The sequence below is a fragment of the Tiliqua scincoides genome, chromosome 1 (genome assembly GCF_035046505.1).
Source record: "Tiliqua scincoides isolate rTilSci1 chromosome 1, rTilSci1.hap2, whole genome shotgun sequence".
In the NCBI taxonomy this organism is placed as follows: Eukaryota; Metazoa; Chordata; class Lepidosauria; order Squamata; family Scincidae; genus Tiliqua; species Tiliqua scincoides.
In genome coordinates, this window is record NC_089821.1 from 194,816,893 (window position 1) to 194,826,478 (window position 9,586).

At 40.8% G+C, this 9,586-nt stretch overlaps 1 protein-coding gene across 1 annotated transcript in view; it reads left to right on the forward strand.

Moving 5' to 3' along the window:
* FOXO3 (forkhead box O3) overlaps window positions 1–7,149 on the forward strand; it is a 125,484-nt gene extending 118,335 nt beyond the window's left edge. The window contains exon 4 of the mRNA XM_066613212.1: window positions 1,809–7,149. The gene's annotated coding sequence lies outside the window, so the exon portion shown is untranslated. The remainder of the gene's footprint in view (window positions 1–1,808) is intronic.
* Window positions 7,150–9,586: the final 2,437 nt, after the last annotated feature.

The following is a 9,586-nucleotide window of genomic DNA, read 5'->3' on the forward strand; positions in this document are numbered from 1 at the left end:
AAATCTCTGCCCTTACTTTCTACTCCTTTCCGTGGAATCTCCAAGGGTCAGACTATGTGCCTCTTGCATAATTGTTTGTTTAAATATGAATAGCATTTGTTGTGGCCCCAGCCTGCATTGCAGGGGGGGGGGAGGTTTTAACTCTGCCAGTGTTTTGGGAATGCTACTACTGGCTGAAATTTCCTCTTTGAGTCAATACTTCATGGGACAGAATCCCAGGCTGTCCTCCTTTCCACCACTTTTGCATCTTAAGGCCACACTTTGTGGGTCTGTTGTTTCCACCGAGCCTCCCTAGTTGCACTATGCTTCTTTCTTGATGGCAACTAGGAAAGTAAAACAGTCCATCTTTGGTTCTTCTGTTTTGCTTCTTCCATTTCTTTGATTTGAGAGAACTGCAGGTGGATCCCAGGCAACCTGATTACGTCTGTGGAATTCTGGAAAGCGGGTGCTGGGGGTTTATTTACACCTCTTTAGTTAGGTGGCAGTTGTGAGGGATTAAGCATGAAAGAGTCCCTGAGAGGAGTTGGCTGAACTGCTGTTCTGGTCTAAGCCACATGTGTGCAGAAAGGTGTAGTCATTGTGTTCATGTACTTGATTGCTCAGGTTACCAGGGGAGGGCCAAAGGCTGGCTCATTGTCAGCTCATGGCCTTATCCTGACTTCAGGACAGATTTCCTAGGTGGGATTCCTGCCTGTCAGCCAAGCACTGTGATGCCTGATCCTCATGTTGATCCACCCCATCCCTTATTCAGAAAAGACTTACAGCGTCAGGATGAATAAGTTAGTTTTGTTTATATAAGACACCCAATATTTTGGTGGTTCTCCAAGCTGCCCTTGCATGAACCTCTTTTACGATGGGATTGGGAACAGCTGTCACTTGTGCAAGTTCCTTTTCAGTGCTAAGCAAAAGCACACGTATATGTCTGCTTTCCACACCCACTGCAGCTACTCTGAAGCTACTCCTCAAGCCAGTGTTGTGTAGGCCAGTTGGGCTAGGATTGGGGATCCCCTATTCAAATGTCATCTCACTGGGTGACCTTGGACCAGTCTCCCTTGTTCAACCTAACTTAACCTATCTCACAGGGTTGTTGTGAGAATAAAATGGACATGGGGAGAACCATGCTCACTGTACTCCTTGGAAGAAAAAGATAGAAGGGAAAGATAAAGAAATCTTTTAAAAGTACCACAGGAAGGAGGTGACTATGTGGAAGTGTGTCTGTACTCCAAGAATGTAGCAGCAAAAGAAGGGTGACGCTTGAGAACACCTCACCTATGCAATGTATCTCATACACCAACAACATGTAGCACTTACAGTTTACCTTTCAAAAAGCATTGCAATGGAATAAGCAGTCTTGCGGGATTGGCTTGCCAGCCTTCCTTGATGTGGCAGATGCTATTCTTTGTGCCATTATAGTCTTGTTCCATCTTGAAGATAAAGGTAGAAGGCCAACTGAAGCTGTCGCATCAGGCAGATTAGTGGGACGCTCTGTTCACCTTCTTATCTCCACTGCTCCTCACTCTCCTTCCACTTCCTGGATTGGAAAAGGAAGAGAGGAAGAGGAAATGCAGCGGGCAGGGGAGTGCTGAGCTAAGACATTGGTGAGTTGGAGGAACAGAATCTGAAACATCCTTGGTTAAGGAGGAGCAGCAGGTGTCAGGCAGACCTGGGTTGGCCATGAGTGAAGGTATGTGTAGCAAAGCAATTAAATGCTAACGTTTCTGGAGAGCAATGTTGGATTATCTGCCCCTTTTGATAGTCTGTGGGCTTTCACTGACATTGTTTTGTCTTGTCTTTTTTTTCCCCCCCAGGCCCTTAAACTGACACAAGACCGAAAGGAAAATAAAACAAAAACTCTTTGCCAAATCAGCTGTCAGCAAGTGGACAGAGATACCGTTTACAGCTTATAACCTTTGTGAACCCTGCATTCACTTTCCTAATGAAACCGAGACTGTTAACGAGCCCCAAAACCTGAGTGACAAAACCCCTTTGCTGGAATTGAACTCATGCTGAAGTATGCAAAATCTTCCGATGATGGGATGGTCAAGCACCGACTCGACGATTCCATTGGTACAGCCGCCATCCTGTTTCAGAACACACTGTGTAGCCTTTCGATCATTTCTTTGTCAATCAGTCTGTGGTGTTCCAATATGTTAATAGGTTGCAGAAGGCTTTGGGTTGGCTTTTGTTTTTTCAGGGTTCCCACCCCCACCCCTCAAATGCGTGGGTATTTTTTTTTTCCTGTGAAATGCTTTAATTGTTCCTTTTCACATGCTGATTCCTCATGAATATGAAATGCAGAATAATATATGCACAAAGAAAAGCTGGATCCATTTTGGCTTGAGATACCAACACCATTTGAATAGCGCTGCCTTTCCAGCACCTACTTACTAAATGATTAAATTCAAGAGGTGTTTTATAAAAGACATTTGCGTTCTGAGGCATTGGTTGGTTCTACAACCCACATGTAAGTTTTTTTCCTATATTTAAGGGTACGCCTTTCTTTTATTCTCTTCTCCAAGAGGGTGGGTTTTACCTCACAAAAGTAGCTGCCGCCAATGCTGCACCCCTAACCAGTGTTCAGAAGGTGTCAGGAGAAGGCCATTTGGTAGTGTTTAGTCAGCCTGTTGCTGACTTGCTGTCGGTCACATCAGCTGTTGCCTGGCCTAGTGTATTATGCTAGCAGTTCACTCAAATAGCTGCAATGATTTGTGTGTGTGTGGTCTGCCATACAACTGGCTGATCTGAAAGGGAGTGGTTGGGCTGTACTGTACTGTTGGGCTGTACTGTTTGACAGTTCACCATACAATTTGACCATATCCATCTAGAAGGCAAAACCTGACTTTCAAATTAAAATAATATTAATAATGATGAAACAAATCCTAAAAGAAAAAAATGGGCTATGTTGCGTGCAAATATGTTGTGTGTATGCATCATCCAGAATGTGGGTGATTTATGACATTGGTGTGTGTGTGTTTTTAATATCTTCGCCTTGATTATTCTTTCCTTCTAGTGGTGTGTCATTGAGACTAGGAACCGAAGCTGAGGGAGAACAGGAAGGTGAGCCAGGGAGGAAAAATCATACCGATAGCTTTTCATAGGAGCGTAGACTGTAATTGGATAAATTCCACTGAAAAACAAAGTAGTTTTTATATTTTCTGCTTATATGGGTTTCTTTTGTAAATTTTAATAGTAATAATTAATGAAAGTTATGGTGCTGTGCAGGTCCTCTCTGTTTGATTACTTTTTATTGGCATCTTTTGGGAGGAGGCTAAGAATGGAGAAGAGAAACAGAGAGAAAATCCAGTGGTACATTTTTAAATAAATTTTAAAAAATGGCGTGAAGACACTTTGGCAAGGATAGTGTATACATATTTCTCCAAAGTGATCTGTGAATAACTTTTTTCTTGGCATAAAGACATAATGCATATAAATATATAAATATATTTTATTATGTACAGAACCGGATAATTATGCATGAATGTTAGGAGAACAGACTAGCATTTTAACCCAAAGTTTTGGTGCATGGTTTTCCACTGGCACATGAACCATGGGCAGTGTGGTGTGACGTCCTTCAGCCACCACATATAAGTGCGTATGCACACGTAGATACACAGAGACAGGTACCCATATACACACACACACTTGAACACACACCTACCTACCTGTGGACCCCATATTGCTCCTTCTTTTCCAGCCCTCTTGAGGTTACCTTGGTGAAATAACAGCTCCTTGTGTGATGGAAGTTTTGTTTTGTACTGTAGCCTCCTTCTGATCGTGCTGCGCTAGTCTGTAGATGAACACGTGACCTCTATCATGCAGTTCATACCTGAATTATGAAACTCTGTGCTGTTGTGGTTCTAAATAGATCATAGAATAGAAACTTTGCAAACTGTTGAAAAGATTTTTATCGTTAAAAAAAAATACAGAATATTTTTTTAAAGAATTAAGGTGGTGTATTTGTCAATGGCAGGATCTTGTTCATCCTAGTTCCGTAATCAGAAATAACCAATGTGTATGTGCATTCTTCACATTGGAAAGGGCTTCCCCGAGAGGAAAACACTATAAAATTGTCATCAGTTTCAGGGGCTTAAGGAAAGTGTCAGTGTACTTAGAGAGACTCAGTTACAGGTACCTATTACCAAAGCTAGTTAAGAATTTGCTCACATGCCTTCACTACTTATAAGTATCTGGTACATCATTAAATGTGAATTCAGCTGACAACAGTGTTTTGTTTCTGTGGTGGTTCTCTGGTATTGCATTGTGTTTGGTGAGTGACAATTTATTTTATTTGTGTGTTTCTATCTTCCCAACAGGAAGCCTGTGTACCCAAGAAAAAAGTTCTGTGCACAGAAACAATCTGGTACACAGCAAGCATTTGATAGTGTCCTTTTTTTGACTTCTATGTCCTTTATTCACCCGAGGGTGTAATACTTTAGGGAGCCAATGCAGAGGAAGAATGAGATTCTTCCTTTTGCAAGTACTAAATTTAGTCAGGTGACTAGAAAGGATGGTTACAATCCAGCCAAGGTTCAGAATTTTTTTTAAATACCATTGATTTCCTTGGGAGACAGTAAAACACTTGCCACAGGTGTCAGTGAGACTTCAGAGCTCTATTGCTATGTATCCTTAGCTAAACCCCTCTGAACACAGGGTGCAGTCTGAAGCACACTTACCAGAGAGTAAGACCCTCTTTATTAGTAACTGGTTGCCACTGTCTCCATGGTTTCCCCTCAATCTCTCTTGTATGAAAACTTCCATCTGATTAGGCTTCCTTGGCCACTTACATGATATGCAAGCAATAGACTTCTCAGAGAAACAAGCATCAATATGTACCAATCTCAACCATGTGGCTGTTCCTATGAAAACTGTGGGAACAACCTAGGTCTGTGTAAAGGGGGTGTACATTTGAACTGTGGGATAAATATGGAGCCTCCTTACAAATTATTAGGGACTTCAGTGGAGTACACTCTGCTTATAAATCTTCCCATTCAAAGGATTGCTGTAGGGTTGCTTTTTTCCGAAAAAGCCACAAGGTTTCTCAAGAAAAATGTACACACATAGTGTCAAATACATTATCATGTCAAATGCTATAATTCACACATATACAGCACACTGCATACACAGAATCAACTGCTTGATCCAATTAATTCATTAATTAATGAATTAGCCCAAGTGCTTGAAGTGTTCCGCATTGGTGTGTGAACACCGCTGATGTTGTGTATTAAGGTATCTGCAGACATGCACCAACTGGGATGGTTCCACACATCTCTTCAATTGCTTAGATGTTCGAGTGTTGCAAGTGATCTACAACGATGTATGTATGAATTAGAGCTCATTAAAATGTGTGTACATTTTTTTTGAGATGCCCTATATTTTGTCTTAGAATTCAGCTCTAAATAAGGGCTTGCTGTTGTCACATTCGACTGTAGTCACATTCGAGCCCAAAGTATTTTGCAGCCTGATCCTATGCATGTTTACTCAGAAGAAAATCCCACTGATGGCATACTGTATTGTGTTCTTAGTTACGGGAGTGTGATTCTAACTAAATCCATGAATGTCTTGCCACAGCAGTGCTACTCTGTACATGGTTCCCAGAGTCACTCACAATACAGATATTTGGGTTTGGCCTTCAGCTGGGAAGCTGGTCATGAAACCCTAGTCTTCAGTCAACTTCCCAGCAACTGTACTTCAGCTTACAGGCTGAAGTAGACACCATGTTTTCAATGCTATCTTTCAGCACGAAGAGAGAATGGCTGTGGAATCTACAATATGTCTTCAAATTGCCTCCCTAAGTCTTTCCCTGTTGTATTTACATGGGCCGAAAGAAGTCCGGTGCTAAATGAAAGTCAGTCCTCACTTAGACCTTGTGTCAGTCACATATCGTTCTAAATTCAAATACTGCTACAGTTTTTGAATCTTTTGGCAATCAAACTGCCCTCCTAGGCTACAAATTTCAAGCTGCTTATCTAAAGTAGTCCTGAACTCCACCCCAGTGGTTTGAATTTCACAACCCTGCAAACACCACCCAGCACCCAAGGGCTCCATTCTGAAGATCACAGAGTACCCTAATCCGTCAGAGCATTTAAGCATGAAAGATGGCACTGAAAGGAGTTCCCTGCTCAAAGTGCTGCAAGGGTGCGTGGTCATCATCAGTACATATGAACTCCTTCGTTGCTCTAATGGGTCTATGGGCAACTTTACCCCACTTGTTAAAGTATTTGTAAGTTTATATTTGTAGAATAAAATTAAGTCAGGAGCTCCAGTAACCCCAATTTTTGAAACTGTGAGTTATTTAAAAATTGACATCATGTCCATTAAACTTGGCACAGATGCGCAGGCAATTTCTTTAAATGTCTATGGAACCATTCACAGTCTTCTGTTTTTAGACCACTCACTGCATATTCCTTCTTTGATTGCATTATTGCTGAAATAATTTTCTCTCCTAGTGGGTTATCGGGCTATTGCCAATCGTATCGCTGTTTTCAAAAACTAAATATTAAAACACTTATCTCTTGAACATGACATCATTTGCTTGGCAACCAACCTTCATTCACTATTTTCTATACGTTGTGTATATCAAGAATACCAGCAGATGTGAAGGGGGACCAGATACGTTTTCTTGCTATAGGGGAGGAACTAGGTGGGGGGTGGGAAATGTATTGTACATTTTGGCTTCACGTGTAAAACTTTTTTTTAACCAAAAAAAGTTGCATGAATGGACAAAATATGTATACAGTATCTGTAAAACTGTCTTATTTGGGTTATTCCTTTCACTCTCAGACCACGTACTTTGGAGACTATTCCATCCACTGCCTTAGCGCATGACCATCTTTCTTAAGAGGTGCACGATTTTTACTTTTCCTATCAGCTACCTTGCAGTTTTGTTTGAAAGCCGGTGCTGCTGCTAACTCAACAGAGGCTTTTGTGAAACCAAATGCTGACATAAGTGAATATCCTACCTTACTGCAGAATGATTGGGAGTCCGTTGGATTTGGAAAACTTCCCCTTGCAAATGAAATAGCAGTGCAGAGCTTAAATGCACTTGATGTTAGTAGATATTGCCTCGTGTACTCCATTCTCAACTGTAATCTAGTTTGTAAAAGAAATTGTGACGCATGTAAATAAAGCATAATGGCTCTCTATGCTGAAGGTACAGGCCTGTTTTTCGTTCATTATTTGCTCTTTGTGGAAGCTTATTTTAAACTAGATGTCTCCAGGAGAAAATAGACTGGCCTCCTCCTAATGCATTTGGTGTTTCCTCTGAGATTTGAACAATGCTGCTAAAGACAAGCATGGTTGTTCCTTTCCCTTTGGAGGCACAAATCCAATCTTCACTATCAGAAAAAGCAGCCCTTTCGGGGCTATGTTGCTTCAGAAAGCAGAATGGTAGAGTCCAATATTGGGTTCCTTCCCTGCATTAAACACTTCCTGCCTGTAGAAAGCGAGTGTATCATTTAGAAGGATTCTGGGTGAGCCTTATTGCTGTGTTAGTTTTCTGTCTGCAGGGATTTTTTTTTTCCTTTCAAATGTGAAACTACTCATGTATTTTTCAGGATTGCAATATAAATATAAAGAGGATTGCCCTCTTTAGCCAATACAATCCAATGGATTTAGTCTTGAGTTTGGGCCTAAGTTTGGTCACCAGTTTGTGAACTCACTTGGTTGTGAGGAAATTGGAAATTTCATAGTCTCTGTTCCTATCTGTGAAATGAGAATAATAAGGACTCCAGCTATGAACCACAGTGTGGTATGCATGAACCAAATAAGGAAATGTTACCAATCCTGAACCTTGGTGGCACAGCATACATATAACACTTGGGCATCATTCCATTCTATGAAAGGACCCATTTACTTAAATCCTTTCACAGCAGGTACAGAGTTGACATTTGATAAGAAACAGTTCATGCTTTTTGCCTCCATGTCTGGGACCTAATTTACCAATTGTCAAATGCAGTAATTATGGTATAGTGTTCTGCTATGTTAACTAGTCAGCCACTCATGACAAACTGGCCCTTCTGCTCTATAAAGAAGACTTCTGTCAGCTATAGACTTGTTGCAAAATCTGCCGATCAATGACTCATGAGTTCGCTTAAGGACTTTGACTTTTCAGTCTGAGAGCAACAATGCCAACCTTTTGTGCATTTTTCTCACTGTGTTTCCTCATTGCCATGTAAGTTAAGACAACATTTTTCAAATAAGCCACAACCCAGAAGTTGACTTGCGCTTCTCAAAAGCCAATAAACTCTAAAAAAACTGATCACCCACAGCAGAAGATGAATTTTTAAACAGCTTTTAAAACTTACAAAGAAACGTACCCGGCACATGTGTCAGGCTTCAATCTACAAGCAATTTAAACCAGCACGTTTTTATTTCAGCTTCTCATGGTTACAGTTTGCAAACCAGTTAAACCAGTGCACTTGGATTAAAGCCCATTTAACACCCATTTACGTCAATGGAACTAATTTGATTGAAATCTAGACATTCCAGTGCAATTGGTTTATGAGTCAGCTTGTTGCTAATAGAAGTCAGTAGGACAAGAGAGCTTAAATCCAAGTATTTCGGTTTAACTAGTTTATTAACTTGCCTGTCCAAGTCTAAAATTGTGTGTTTGCTGGTTTAAAACTGAACAAAGCAAACATCTCAAGTTAAAAAACAAAACAAAACAAAAAACTTGCCAGTCCTCCCTCTTCTGGTAGAAAATGAAGAATTTTCCAGTTCTCCAATATTCAAGACACAACTGCATTTTAAAATTTTGTTTTCAAGGTCATGCTAACTAATAAATGATGGAAGTAATTCTTGGGGTCACAGCCAGAATAACACTTCTGATTAGAGAAACTCTCCTTTAGAAAGTAAATGTATTTATTTATTTATTTGCCAGCCAACCACCATTCTCCATAGAATCAAAGTGGTTGATACAAACAGGCTGAACATAAATCCATTTTTCAATGAGATGTTTCCAAGTATTATCCCATGAGACCATTTCAAAAAACCTCCATTTCTCCAGGCTTTCCCCTTCATAGTGCAGTTATCCTCCTGGCTGCCTGCTCCTGCACTTTCCAAGGTCTCGCTGGCAGCTGCAAACCAAGCTCCAGCTGGGCTTCTCAAGGATCTTTTTGTTTTGTTTTTTTGCCAGCTGACTCCTCCACACAACACTCTGCACAGACATGCCAGCAGCCTCTTGGTCTCCCATCCAAGCAAATAATCCTGCTTAGCTATTTCAGGCAAGGCAACAGCTCAGCCTCCAGACCACACTTTCTGATATTCTGCTTGTGGAAAAGGTTCCTTCATGTGGCCCTTTGTTTTTGAAGAGCAGCCATGGTTCAATTGCTAGAATTGCAGGTGCAAAGCATCCATCTTTGAACCTTTTCTTCTTGTTTATGTCATTAATAGCCCAAGGCGGCAATCCTAACCACACTTTCCTGAAAGTAAGCCCCATTGAACAAAATGGTTTACTTCTGAGTAGACCTGGTTATGATTGTGCCCTTAATCTATTGTGCCAGCAGTTTGGGATACACCAGTGTAGCACAGTCAGAACTAACTCCAACTAAGTTTTGATAAGTCCAAAATTATTGTATTTGGAAGAAAT